Raw genomic sequence first — 15,348 nt, 5'->3', positions numbered from 1 at the left:
CTGATAACCTAGTGCATCCAGAACGTGCAGCCTCCTCCTGCCCGGCCTGGCTTCCCTCCACCACCCCTGGATGCCGCAATCTTTGGAATGTGGTCTTGGCACATCTAACAAGGTGCCTCTGCCGGGCAGGAGTTATCTGAAAAGCTTAGGCACAATCCTCCTTCTTGTGTTTATTTATGTTCACTGCTTTGAATCAGTCTTGGGCTTGGGAGGGATCTAGAAGGTCTCTTATGCATCTTGAAAGCCACCAATGAGTATTACGACACAGCCTGTAAGTAGCTTTTCTGCCTGAAATCTCACCAGATCCCTTTCCCTGTCTACCCTAAACACAGCTGCTAGAATGATCTATGTAATTGCGGGCTGGGTCATGTCCCTCCCCGCCCACGTCCCCCATCTCTGTAGGGTCATCTCAGGCCTTTGGGAGCCAGATGATGCAGGCTCATCATCCCCGAGCTCCATCCTCCTCGCCCTGTCTTCAGCCCTCGGCCCCAGCCTTACACACATCCTTACAGATCTCCAAACGGGTGTTCTCGTGTGCCTACATCCACGCCATCCACAGGTGCTGGCCTCTGCCTGGAATATCCTCTCACTCCTTCACCCTCCTGGCCAACTTCTGTTCCATGGCTCAAGTCAAATGCCACCTCCCCTGGACCTCTTCTGAGACCTTCACAGACAGAGCTAGGCATTAGTGATTTCATGAGACCATCAACTTAAATTTATGTTCACATTAGGTTATACTGATTGGTATATATACCAATATATGAACTCCTCTAGGGAAGGGACCATATTTGATTCATTTTGACGTTCATCATGTCTGGTACTGTTTTTGGTAGTTGCCCCCGGATGAAAGTGTAACCAGAGCCCAGCCTTCCCTAAAGAACTTGCCAGGTCTCCATCCCAATAATCTCGGGGAAGAGTCTAACTTTGTAGACTGGAAACACCTAGTCTGGACTCTAACTCCCATACCCACTCCTCTCCTGACTCTGTTAAGGAACGGAATGGAAAGTTCTTGGTTCGGGAATGAGAAGGCGGAAAGGCACAGAGGATGCCCCAAGCTCCTTCTTGTTGGCTCATCAATGTCACTGCAACCATGCTTCTTCACCCCACAGCCGTAGTTGGTCTCAGAATGTCAACTAAAATCCGGAGTCACGACCTGAAAGTGGAGTTATTTTATTTGGTGGGACTGCTTAGGACTCTGAGCCTGGGAGACTGCATCTAGGTAGCTCTGAGAAAATTACTCCAAGGAGGCAGTGGGGAAGTCAGGCTTGCAACAAGTTTGCAACAAAGGGAGAAGGTGGTCTGAACATCAAAGATCAAGTATCAAGTTAAGGAATATAGTATTCTATGTATGGGAAGATGCAAGCCTCTGGGATAACTGAATCCATCCCTTTCATATGCACCTCAGCTGCTGCTGCTGCTGCCAAGTCGCTTCAGTTGTGTCCGACTCTGTGCAACCCCAGCGATCTGGGACCAATGCCGTTTCCTTGTTCACCTTCTTGCAATCCCCCAGCTCCTCAGCAATCACTGTAGTGGGTGGTAGCATCTGCCGGATCGCAGGTTGGGGAGCCATCATTCACATTTGGAGGCCAGAAATCACTTATGGCTGTGACATTTCTTGTTTATTAATATGGCAGGAGATATTTTCTCACAAGAAACAACTGGCTCCATCTTCCAGGGATCTTCCAGTCTCCCTGAACCAGGCTCGTGGTGACCCCTCAGGCATGCCTGCACCAGTCAGCTGCTCAACCATCTGGGTCCCCTTCCTTCAGCCCCTCAGCACCAGCAGAGAAGCCAGCTTTAGACTCCATGTTGGAACTGTTTCTTTGATTTGCTTTTCGTTGCCTTTGTTATCAGAATGGCCTGCCTCAGAGAATCCTGCCCCTCTGCCTGACTGTTAAACTAAAGAGCCTTTGTTCAGGACCGGTCCACCTGTGGATGGCAGGAAGGAAGAAATTAACACACCCCCTGCCTGAGGCTTGCCATTCTAGGAGATGTTTGCAAGGTTAATGGCCTTTTTACTTTGCTTCCTCACCTCCCCCCATCTCTGGTCTATGAAAGAACCTGGCATCCAGACCCTATAAGATGGATATTTTGAGGCACCAACCTGCCATATTCAGCCTGCTGTCGATCAGCCGGCTCCCTGATTAAAGTCTCTTGCTTGACTCAATCCCTCATCTCTCGGATTCATTGGCCTGTCGTGTGGCAAGCAGAGCGAGTTTGGACCCGGTAACAGGAGCAGCGCGGCCCTCGTGGGAGGTCTGGGCTCTGCTCCAAGAAGCCCATCCTCTGGGCTTCTGAGCTCCAGTAGCTTCAGTCTCTAATTGTTCCTGCAGCCGGAAGGGCGGCAGTTTCCTGCAGTAGCTCTGTCTGTATTACCTCATTGTCCTCCTTTAACTTTCCCTGTCTTCCTCTTCCTGTAACCCATTTACCATGTTGAATTATCTTTGTTAAAATAGGCGGTACAGTTTCTGCTTTCCCAATTTGACCCTGATTGGTACAGAGAGAACGGCTGCAGGGGACACTGAAGTCCAGCTCAGTTACTACTTTAGAGTCACCTCGGGCCAAGGCGAACTGTAATACTAAGGATTGCCGTTCACTGAATATCAGGGCATGTCGTTCACCATGTGACAAGCCTTAATGCATCATAAAAGACTGAATATATAGGACAGTGGCCAGACTACATGTGACAGCAGAATTCCTACCCACAGTGAGCAACTGGCACAGGAAGCCAAATCATAGCCTCTGCAGTAATGGACCAGAGTGGTCAGGATTCGGTCACTGACTGCCAGCTTCCCTAACTTTTGCCTCCACTTCCAACTCAGAACTGTTGCAGGAAGGGGGACCCCTTCCAGGACCCAAAACTGGGCTCTTGTCTAACACTCGGAAATGAATTGTCCGAGGAGACACATGTGCTGACAAAGCAAGAGATTTTATTGGGAAAGGGCACCCGGGTAGAGAGCAGGAGGGTAAGGGAACCCAGGAGAACTGTTCTGCCACGTGGCTTGCAGTCTCGGGTTTTATGGTGATGGGATTAGTTTCCCGGTTGTCTTTAGCCAATCATCTGACTCAGAGTCCTGCCTGGTGGTGCATGCCTTGTTCAGCCAAGATGGATGCCAGAGAGAAGGATTCTGGGAGGTGGTCGGACAGGTGGTGTCTCCTTTTGACCTTTCCCAAACTCTCCCTGTTCCTCACCAGGACCTCCTGTCGTAAAACAACTCATGCAAATAGTTACTCTGGTGCCCGGCCAGGGTGGGCGGTTTCAATCAGCATGCTTCCCCTAAGAGAACTAAGCCAAAAAGCCAAATATACTCCCTGAACCAGTCACATCAGATGCCCCCTGATTCTAGTCAGCCTGCCTCCAGCTTCCCCCTAGCAACAACCTCCAACCAGAGCACACAGAATGTCTTCCCCTTTCTTAATTGTAAAGCTTTCCCACTCTCTGTCTGCTTACGCATCTCTGCAAACTCACTGATGGTGTCTGGCTCCCCCGCTGTAGCAAGCTCTGTTGGTTCTCATTTGGACAACCTTCATTTATTTCCACAATTAGGTTTATTTCTTACTATCATCCAGCAAAGCAAACATAATTATGTCCGTTTACAGATGGGGAAAACTGATGCTCAGAAAGGCCAAGTAGTTTCCCCAAATACATAGCAAGGCTGAGAAAAGCCTTGAGAAGGAAATAAAAATCAGTTGTGTAAATAGTCTGGGGTACACTGAGCCCTCTCATTTTCTTCCTGGCCTGGGGTGTAGACTGTGGACCTGAAGATGAAGGAGGCGCTGCCACCTGTACATTAATGGGGTCTACATCTAGGTATGAGTGGGACCAGGGATCTGAAAGAATGAAAGAATCAGAGGCCAATGCATTTTTGTGCTCTACCCACATGAGGTCAAAATAAACACAATTGTCCACATTCAAGAATCAGTCATCACAGTAACTTAGAATCTTGCAGTATTATAAGTAGGTGGCTGCCTAATTCACCGCCTTCCCCAAACAAGCATTTCCTGTGCTATTGTGAAAACACCTGTTTGAGGACCCGGAGAAGGCAGAGACCAAATCAGTTTTATTTTTTACTATCATAAGAATATGATAGTAAGAAATAAACCTAATTTGTTTTTGAAGGTGAAGTGAAAGTCGCTCACTTGTGTCCAACTCTTTGCAACCTCATGGACTATACAGTCCATGGAATTCTCCAGGCCAGAATACTGGAGTGGGTAGCCTTTCCCTTCTCCAGGGGATCTTCCCAACCCAGGTCTCCCACGTTGCAGGTGGATTCTTTACCAGCTAAGCCACAGTTCAGTTCAGTTCAGTCACTCAGTCATGTCCAACTCGTTGCGACCCCATGAATTGCAGCACGCCAGGCCTCCCTGTCCATCACCAACTCCCAGAGTTCACACAAACTCATGTCCATCGAGTCGGTGATGCTATCCAGCCATCTCATCCTCTGTCGTCCCCTTTTCCTCCTGCCCCCAATCCCTCCCAGCATCAGAGTCTTTTCCAATGAGTTAACTCTTCGCATGAGGTGGCCAAAGTACTGGAGTTTCAGCTTTAGCATCATTCCTTCCAAAGAACATCCAGGGGTGATCTCCTTTAAAATGGACTGGTTGGATCTCCTTGCAGTCCAAGGGACTCTCAAGAGTCTTCTCCAACACCACAGTTCAAAAGCATCAATTCTTCGGCGCTCAGCTTTCTTCACAGTCCAACTCTCACATCCATACATGACTGCTGGAAAAACCATAGCCTTGACTAGATGGACCTTTGTGGGTAAAGTAATGTCTCTGCTTTTGAATATGGTATCTAGGTTGGTCATAACTTTTCTCCCAAGGAGTAAGCGTCTTTTAATTTCATGGCTGCAATCACCATCTGCAGTGATTTTGGAGCTCAAAAAAATAAAGTCTGACACTGTTTCCACTATTTTCCCATCTATTTCCCATGAAGTGATGGGACCAGATGCCATGATCTTTGTTTTCTGAATCAGGGAAGCCCCAAAAATACTGGAGTAAGCTATCCCTTCTCCAGTGGATCTTCCCAACCCAGAAATCAAACCTGGGTCTCCTGCATTGCAGGAGAATTCTTTACCAACTGAGCTGAGGGAAGTTGACAATGACCACCTTTTATCTGAAATGCCAGGAGGACCTGCAGACACCTAGCTGGCCACCAGGTGGCACTAGCGCTGAGCTAATGCCGGCTCTAGCCTCCTGCTTGCCTAGCCGAGTAAAGAGGTAACCGCGTGTATCAACAGAGGCCAGTTAGAGAAGGTAAAATAAAAACTGGAAATAGGACCTGGAAAAAGGGCTGCTCTAATAATCCCACAGCGAGCCTTTTATGTGATTGCGACTTTTATCATTAATAGGGCATTTGCTCTGCACCAGAGGCCTGAGTTAGCAGTGGATTAAGAATTGAAACCAGCCTAATGTTTAAACTACTCAGAGGAAGGTCAGAGGGCTTTCAGAGAAATGACCTGAGTAATCTCCCAGCTGGATTAATGTAAATGAAGCTTTTCTTTGCTGAGCTTCGTTCCGCTGCCCTGGGCTTTCAAAATTACAGGTTTTCTGAGGCTCAGTTTAATTACCTATTTGTACAAAAATATTCCTTAATAAAGGAGCAAGCCAACAAAAATGATGGCAACATTTTCCCAGCTGTGACCAACTCCTGGAGGCAGCCTAGTATAGGTAAAAGAATCGGTCTTGGAACTGAACTGGGGTTTGGATCATAGCTTTGCCTCTTCCTAACTGCATATCTTTGGGTGAGTTCTTGAATCTCCTAGGACCTGTTTCTCTATTAAATTAGGTACACTCCACAGAATTGTAAGGGTTGCGTGATGTGTGGCACCTGTAGACACCTCGCACACTGCATGCCGCGTGGCAGGTGTGCAGTGAACGAGCATCCTTTCCCCGGGCACTGAAAGGCAGCGGGGCTTGGCACTGATAATGCAAGTGCGCGCACTGTCCTTTGGCAGCGCAGCCCGCATACCCTGGATTCTGCTGCTCTGAAATCACTTCTCATCCACCATTCCATTTTGGCTTGCACATTTTGAAACAGCTGCCCAGGGCAGAGAGCTAGCTGTGTGTGGTGGAGGGTTTTTCTTTAAAATGCAGATTAAGGATAAATGCAGACCTCTGCATCGTGGTCTGTGCTGGCACCTCCCACCTGGCTTGTGTTCCAAAGGCCTGCACTGTCCAGTCCCAAAGACAAGCTCTGTGCTGAGACGGGAGAGGAGCAGGGTGAGTGCCAGCCTCCTTCCTGCTTCAGCTTTGTCACTTTAGAAACGTGGTGGTTGGGTTATGAGTTTGGTCAGGTTTCAGGTGGGCAAAACAGAAGGACGGGTATGGTTTTCAAAAGCCTGTGGCCTCTCTCCAGGTCTTTGGGAGGTCAGAATACATCATTATTTCTCACTTCTAAATGCACAGCCAGAAAGCCAGGTGGGGGCCAGGCGCTGGGGGTCTGGTGTGTGTCAGCAGGGAAAGACTTTGACCTCAATTCTGCAGACACAGGGTCAAGACCAGTATAATAAAGAATTTGTCTGGTCTTTGTCCCAGGTTCCTGGGATGGAACTTTTTTTTTTTACATTTATTATTTGTTTTTATTTATTTGGCTGCACTTGGTCTTAGCTGCGGCATGCAGGTTCTTTTGAGTTGTGGCACGTGAACACTTGAAAGAAAATGAAAGTGTAGTCACTCAGTTGTGTCCGACTCTGCGACCCCATGGACTGTAGCCTGCCAGGCTCCTCTGTCCATAGAATTCTCTAAGCAAGAATACTGAAGTGGGTTGCTAATTTCCTTCTCCATGGGGTGGAGCTTCTTAAATGCTTGGAACTGCCCAAGTGATAGGAGTGTCTGTTATTCACGAGCCCTTTGGTCACACCTGAATTTCTAGTAATGAGATGGGTCAGGATGGAGACTGGTTACTAGAAAGACCAACCACATGACTAGAGGATTGGGACATTGAGCCTGGGGAGTAGTGAGGGGCTGGAGATTAAGTTATCAATCATGCCCAAGTGATGAAGCCTCAATATAAGTTCCAGACACAGGCTCAGTGAGCTTCCTGGCTGTGTCGGGAGGGTTACGTGCTCTGATTCCAGGGGAAGAGGACACAGAAGCTCTGCATTCAGGACCCTCCACACCTCACCCTGTGTGTCTTTTTGCATGGCTGATCCCGATTCATAACATTTAGAATAAAACTACAGTTGTAAGGAGGAAGAACTGATGCTTTCAAATTGTGGTGCTGGAGAAGACTCTTGAGAGGCCCTTGGACAGCAAGGAGATCAAACCAGTCAATCCTAAAGGAAATCAAGCCTGAATATTCATTGGAAGGACTGATGGCTGAAGCTGAAGCTGAAGCTCCAATATTTGGCCTCCTGATAAGAAAAGTCAACTCATTGGAAAAGTCCCTGATTCTGGGAAAGATTGAGGGCAGGAGGAGAAGGGGACAACAGAGGATGAGATGGTTGGATGGCATCACCGACTCAATGAACATGAGTTTGAGCAACCACAGGAGATAGTGAAGGACAAGGAAGCCTGGCATGCTGCAGTTCATGAGGTCGCAAAGAGTCCGACACGACATAGCTACTAAACGACGAAGCATAGAATTCTCCTGAGATTTTGGAGTCATTCTAACAAATTATCGAACCTGAGGGAGGTAATGTGAATCCCCAGGTTTGTAGCTGTTTGATCAGAAGTATGGGTGGCCTGGGGCTCCCCCTGCAGCTGACATCTAAGTAGGGGCAATCTTGTTTCAGGCCTTGCCTCTAACTTGTGGGGTCTGCTGTAACTCCGGGTGGTTAATGCACAGCTGAGTTGCAGTTCACCAGTGGGCATCAGAACAGCTCCTTACAGTTGCCTGGTCTCTGGCAAGTCATGTCTGAGGTTCTGTTTCTTCATCTACAAAGTGAAGTTGGTGTGATGACTATTGGAACTCCTCACAAGGAGATGGTATCAGGGAAGGCGTTTGGCAGTCTGCCTGCTGATATACATGCCTGCCCCTGTTCCTCCTGACTCACTTGGTGACCTCAGGCAAGTCTAGCCTCCCTGGGCCTCAGTTTTCACATCAGGAAGATGGGCCTTCTGTTCCTATACCTTACAGAGTTTGTATACAGTCAACGAGATTATCAGTGTAAGAAAGCTTTGGGAAAAAACTCCATACTATTTTCCAAATAAAGTTTTTACTTCCTTTTCTAATTTCTAAACCCATCGCACAAAAACACCTGAATTTATTTTCCTTGAATTTGGAGTGTTTGGCAAGGTCAGACTTAAAAAGATAATAGATCACAAGGTAGTAAAGGAAATTCACACCTGGGACAACTCAAAGGGCTAGCCAGCCATCCTCCCTGGTGATGAGCAGGAACGAAGAACATGCAAGGTCTTAGTGAGCAGGTACTTAGTGAGCAGTACCTTATGCAGGTACTGCTGACCTTGAGGAACCACTTGGGGGAAACAAACAGGGGTTTTGACATCGAAAACCACCAAGAGGGGTGGTTAAAAATGGCAAGTGTTGATTTGCAGTGGATTTATTTCTCTCATGATGGTTAATGATTCTTCCCATTAACTCCAGGTATGCCAACTAATTGTTGCTTAGTCACTAAGCTGTGTCCTTTGCAACCTCATGTAGCTACATATGAACCTACTAGTTACAGATGCAGATGGATAGGTTATAGTGATCTAGTTGAGGGAGTTTTCAGTCTCTTAGGAATAAAGTCCTTTCCTTCCTTGTTTCAGTTTGAGCCCTCTGATCAGCCAGGATGGGGGTTAGGGAGGCGTCTCTTCAGTTCAAAATGAAAACGCAGACCTGAAATAGGCTGGCTGTGCCCTACTGTGCTGGGGCCTCAGCACGTGTAGCGGGGACCATGCTCTTCTCTCCCCTCCCCGCCCCCCCACACACATGCAACCTGCTCCTCCTCCTTGTGGGATTTGGATAAGATCCTGGTTAGTGGGATCTTCATTGAACCCCCCACCCACGGTGCTGTCCTCATGAGAAAACCGGGGCACACTCTCTTCCTCACCCCCTACTTCAGTTATTAACAAGTTCAGCTCATTCTACCTCTTAAAGATAAATTTGTCAAACCCATTTTCTCTTCTCCAATCCTTTGGCTTTGAACCTTGTTTGGAGCCTTATTTATTTATTTTTTGTTGTTGTTCTTTTTTTTTTTTTTTTTTTGAAGCCGTATATCTAGGCTGAGAACCAAATTTACCTTGGCCTTCCTACCTCTTCATCCCTCTTGTTTTCTCTGCTACGACCCCCCCCAGCAACCTTCATTTAGGTCCTCAGGTGCAAGAAGCCTACTCAGACGATTGAGGATTCGCACTTGCTGTTTCCTCTGCCCAGAAGATTTTCCTAACTTCTCACTGTCAGTTCTTGAATTAACTGTCACCTACTCAGAGAAGTAGCAACCTCCCCCATCACCTCTTGTTTTCTGCAAGACACTCACCAAAATATAAAACTACTTCTTTGCTTTCATGTTTCTCTTCCCTCCATGAGAGCAGAGACCCCAGCAATCCTTTTAAAATCACTGAATTCCCAAAATTTAGAACCGCCTCTGACACATATTAAGTGTTAAATGTTGGATGAATGAGTGAATGAATAAAAAAATGTTTTAACTTTGATGGCAGACCTAGCATTAGTAACTCTAAGAGCCTTTATTAACCAACAAGAAAAATATGAACAGGTTCACAGAAGGCTGTGGAAGCTCCCAGGTGGGAACCTAGAAAGCATTCTCAGCCCAGCCAATAATACTCAGACAAGGACTTTCCTTTCCTTTCCTTTCTCTGACACTGAAAATGAAGAAGGATGTTAAGGAGCCAAAGGAAAGGGAGATTTGAGCCTGCAGATGGAATTAATGATAAAGACAAGGTCAAGAAAAGGAGGAAGAGGGGCTATGTGTGGTTTGAAATGACGAGGCTGAACCAGGAGGGGCGTTGAGTCACTTCATGATGACTACAGCCCATCCCAATCAGAAAAGTCCAGGACACAAAGTCAGCATTGCTCACTCTCTGTCCTTGTCTAATCTCCCCTCCTCATCGCTCTCTATTTTCTTGTCTGTGGAGGAAATGAATAGAATTAAAGAGGAATCAGGGAAGAGAAAGGTGAGAAAGTAGGGATTGGGGGTAGGAGAGGTATATGGAATGATAAACAGCACATCTATCTGAGTGTTACAAGTGAGGGTGTCATTTTTAATTTTTCTAAAGCAAACATATTACCAGTATAAAATTTTAAAATACAAATTTAAAAATGTGTATTAAAAGAACCTCAAGCTTGAGGTGCAGCAAATGTATTTGCAGAAACCCACCAGTTGTGCCAAACGTCACACATCCCTAGCAATGAGCACCTGATCCACACAACAGCGATGAGATGGTTCTGATCATAACGTTTGTATCTCCCCAAATCAGCATCGGCTAAATGAGAAGTCACATGGCTACAGAAGCTCAGGATAGGAGAAACGACAAAGACTAGAAAGGCGAACAGACTTGTCAATGGTGAACAATGACCCTAAGGAAGTGACAGGCTCCGGGCAGGATGCAGTGAGACCGACTGTCCACAAGGGGGCAGAGGCCAACCGATTGCAGATTCCGCAGGCAGGACCCGAGTGTAGTTCTACCGGAGGGGAGGGAGACAGATCTCTAGACGTGGATTAGTGTATGTGACTGCTTTGCTATAATTTAAACACAAAATACTGAAGGGGGAGAACGGTGACCATTTTCAGAAGTGGCTTCTCATACGACACTAACAGCATTTAGTGTCAACCACAAACGGGAAAGAATCTGCCGGCAGTTCAGGAGACCTGAGTTCGATCCCTGGTTGGGGAGATCCTCTGGAGAAAGGAATGGCAATCCACTCCAGTATTCTTGCCTGGAGAATCCCATGAACAGAGGTGCCTGGCGGGCTACAGTCTGTGGGGTGGCAAAGAGTCGGACACAACTGAGCAACTAACACACACACACACACACAACTTTCCTGCCCATCATGTGCAAAACTCAAATGAGGTCTGGTTCAGAGCCATAGGAAGTTGGCAAAATGACCTACACTAAAAAAAAAAATTCTGAATAGAGAGTGGTCTGCCTGTTCCAATGACAGCTCAGAGACAGTGATTGCTCCCAAGGAAGACAGGTCCCCTACTCCTCCAAGACAACGGAGCCCATCTGGAGGCACCAGAGCTGTGACTCTGAGGCCAGAATTCAGGACCACCTCAAGATCTCAACAGGACACAGGACTCAAGCTCTATGTACTCCCAATCCCCTGGTGCCCAAGACCCAGCTTGACAAAGAAAGGAAACAAATAATATGACCAGACACAGAAGACCACGTTTACATTATTTAGTTACTCTCTGGATCCATGTCCATGGCTTATTTCCTTTAGCTGTATTTTTAAATAATGAAGATTGACATTCCAGCACCGCACCAGCCACACACACTCACGTGCATGTACACATACCCACCTTTTCCCTGGTTAACCCACATACACATCGTGGCCTTTATCTAGGATCAATAGATCTCAAATGTTGGTGTGCATCAGAATCACCTGGGAGGAGGGTAGGATGAACTGGGAGACCAGGACTGACATCTATACACTATTGATACTATGCATCAAATAGATAACTAATGAGAACCTACTGCATAGCATAGGAAACTCTACTCAGTGCTCTGTGGTGACCTAAATGGGAAAGAAGTCCAAAAAAGAGGGGCTGTATGTATATATAGAGCTGATTCCCTGGTGGCTCAGACAGTAAAGAATCTGCCTGCAATGCAGGAGACCCATGTTCCATCCCTGGGTTGGAAAGATCCCCTGGAGAATGGAATGGCTAACCCCTCCAGTATTCTTGCCTGGAGAATTTCACGGACAGCGGAACCTGGTGGGCTACAGTCCAGGGGGTCGCAAAGAGTTGAACATGACTGAGCGGCTAACGCTTTCACTTATAGCTGATTCACTTTGCTATACAGTAGAAACTAACACAACAGTATAAAGCAAATATACTCCAGCAAAAGTTAATAAAGAAAAAAGAAGCACCTGGGAAGTTTCTACAGCACTATTTGCCGGACCCCACCCTGGAGTTCCTGATTTAGTAGGACTGAAGAGGATGTCTATGCTGCTGGTTGGGGGACCACACTTTGAGAACCACTGTTATTGTTAACAGAGCACAGAGGGGTTTGTCTCTGTCTCCATTCACTACACATCACCCTGAAGTACTAGAATGCTCAGGAAGAAATACCCACCAAATAAGGAAAAGAAACTAATGTTTACTAAGATTACTGTATACTCTACCTTCATTGACTCATTTTATTTGATGTGCACAAATTCTTGGAAAGTAGAATTATCCCCATCTTCAAATAAGGAAACAAAGGCTCCAGAGATAATCAAGGTCATGCACCCACAAGTGTTAGAGCCCAGATATAATCTGGTTTCAAAGATTATGCTGAGTATTCTACTTCTCATATGAAAAGTGGATGATCCAAAAGGAACAAAAGTATGAAAATATTCAGCTTGTGAGCAAAAGTGAAAAAGCAGACAATGTAAGAAGACACAATTAGTATCAGCAGTGGACATGAGGTTGCCCCAGTGCCCCAGAAATACACAGCTCTTGCAAGAGATGGCTAGACTAAGCAAAGAACTCCCTGATGCTTAGATAAAGTAGGCACTCCAGTCAGCCTCAGAGAACAGAACGTTATACATTATTCAGAATAAAAAGTATTTTCTGTTTTTGCATTCTGAGGAGAAGTGGTATTTGTGTAAAAGGTTATTGGGGATGTTTGTTAAAAAGCTTTTTACATTAAAAAAAATTTTTTTTTATAGATCAGAAATCCCCAAGCTGAAGGCTTGATGAATTTAAAAAGTAGAAAAACAAAATGTGATGAAATGCTTAAATGCCCAAGAAATTGATTAACACCCCTTAGAGTTTTTAGGTTTTCATCTCAAATAAAGTGTTTGTTTTCTTACACATTTCCTTTCTGTTTTATTTAGCAAATAATAAGCATTTCTGATTCTGAGACTTTTGATTGTGTGTGTTTTGCAGTGCATGGGGTGGGACTGTTTCTATTCAAAGTAATGCACTGTCAGGAAATACACTGTTCACATGAAATAATCTTGACATCCAAAACAGACTAATAGTTGGTATGTCTTAGAGAGCAGCTAGACAGATTTTTATTAATAGCATAATCAGTCTGAAAAAATCCAATTTCAGCATTGATTTGATTTCAGCATAATTGTGTATTAGGTTATACACAATTTAATTCAACCAACAGAGCCCGCTCTGCAAACAAGGCATTACTTTCAAGAAATTTGCAGTTAAATCAGTAGTATTATAGATATAATTATGGTAACTGTTATGGACTGAATGTTTATATCCCTTCAAAATTCACATGTTAAAATCCTGACCCCCTCATTGTGATGGTATTTGGAGGTGGGGTCTTTGGGAGGGAATTGGTCATGAAGGTGGAGTTCTTATGAGTGGAATCAGTGTCTGTATAAAAAGAAGCTCAAGAGAAATTATTTTTCTTTCAGCCAAATGAGGATACAGTGAGAAGACAGCCATCTGCAAATCATGGAGCACGTCCCCATCAGACAGAGCATCTGCTGATCTTGGACTTCCCCATTTTCAGAACTATGAGAAATGAATGTTTGTTGTTTAAGCTCCCAGTCCACGGCATCTTGTTATAACAGCCTGAGCTAAGACAGTAACTTCAATCCAACCAGGAAGGAAGCAAACACAAAGACTGCTTCTTTTGTCATGATTCCACTCATTTGTCTTTTTCTAATCCCATCCCAGCTTATTCTCTGCCAGCTGCCATCTAAGCCATTCTAGCTCTCCTATGGACTTGTTACTCCTGACTCTGATTTCCCCAACACACTGCTACCAGGTTTAGCTTCCTAAATTAAAGGCACTCTGATGCTGCAAGTCAAAGGCTTTCCATGGCTCTTGCTGCTGCTGCTAAGTCGCTTCAGTCGTGTCCGACTCTGTGCGACCCCAGAGACGGCAGCCCACCAGGCTCCCCTGTCCCTGGGATTCTCCAGGCAAGAACACTGGAGTGGGTTGCCATTTCCTTCTCCAATGCATGAAAGTGAAAAGTGAAAGTGAAGTCGCTCAGTTGTGTCCGACTTCTAGTGAGCCCATGGACTGCAGCCTACCAGGCTCCTCCGTCCATTGGATTTGCCAGGCAAGAGTACTGGAGTGGGGTGCCATTGCCTGCAAAGCTGAAGTGCTCCTGGCTGTCAAAGTCCCTCATGATTCAGCTATGAACCCCATGCTCAACTCCTGCCTGAGCCTGCAGCCCCAGTCAAATTGATACATAGTATCATTTGAAAAGACCCTGATGCTGGGAAAGATTGAGGGCAGGAGGAGAAGGGGACCACAGAGGATGGGATGTTTGGATGACATCACCGACTCAGTGGACATGAGTTTGAGTATACTCCGGGAGTTGGTGATGGACAGGGAGGCCTGGCGTGCTGCGGTTCATGGGGTCGCAAAGAGTTGGACATGACTGAGCAACTGAACTGAACTGAACTGATCTGCCCCTAAAGGCTGCCAGGCTTCCCACTGGAAACACAGTAGCACTGACAGTACCACTCATCTGGGATTTCTTAGGCTGCCTTGAGAGAATGTCTGCTCTGGCGTGGGTACCTCATGACGGCCTCAACTCCTGAGCAGGAATTGTGGACTACTTGTTTTCATATCCTCAGTACTCAGCACAGGCTGGGCACACAATAGGCTCTGAATCAATCCACCCAACTTTGGGGCTTTCATTAAAGACACCAAGCCTTGTTTACATGATCCACACTTAAGTGCATCCAAGATAAATCTGCCTGTACAGAGCTATCTCAGAATCTCTTGGAATGACATAAGATAATAGTCAAGAGTTAAGTCCCGTCTGGACTTTTCAAGTGGATACATTTGTTGTTCTCTGATAGGATAACGCCCTGCTCCTTTCAAGGTCGATGTTAAGTGTCACACAACAATATTGCAGCTGGGTAAACACCCTTTCCATCTACTTGTGTTTAGTTCTTAGGTTGGGAAGGCATGGCCTTCTACAAAAAGGACCAGGCGGGGAACTTCTTGGCAGGAGAATGATCTGAAACCACTCTGATCAACTGGGTGTGAAGAGCCTTCTGACGACTCTGCTAGATTCTTCTGACTAACGGTTTTTCAACCCGGACCTCAACTCCAATGCACCTTCTGACTATAAAGCTTATTTCTCCTCTGTTGCCGCTTGGTTTGTCATGCTGTTTGGGCCAAATGGCTATTTTTTTTTTAAGCTTTTTATTTTATATTGGGGTGTAGCTGATTAACAATCTTGTGATAGTTTCAGGTGGACAGCAAAGGGACTCAGTCATACATATACATATACCCTTTCTCCCCTAAACTCCCC

General features: G+C 46.0%; 1 long non-coding RNA gene across 1 annotated transcript in view; it reads left to right on the top strand.

Moving 5' to 3' along the window:
• The window catches only part of LOC129628105 (uncharacterized), a 45,770-nt gene extending 30,632 nt beyond the window's left edge, over positions 1-15,138 (top strand). Inside the window, exon 3 of the long non-coding RNA XR_008702725.1 lies at positions 14,982-15,138. This is a non-coding gene — a long non-coding RNA (uncharacterized LOC129628105). The remainder of the gene's footprint in view (positions 1-14,981) is intronic.
• The last annotated feature ends 210 nt before the right edge of the window (positions 15,139-15,348 follow it).

The sequence above is a fragment of the Bubalus kerabau genome, chromosome 15 (genome assembly GCF_029407905.1).
Source record: "Bubalus kerabau isolate K-KA32 ecotype Philippines breed swamp buffalo chromosome 15, PCC_UOA_SB_1v2, whole genome shotgun sequence".
NCBI lineage: Eukaryota > Metazoa > Chordata > Mammalia > Artiodactyla > Bovidae > Bubalus > Bubalus kerabau.
Note: the sequence above shows the minus strand (reverse complement) of the source record. Positions and strands in the feature narration are given on the sequence as shown.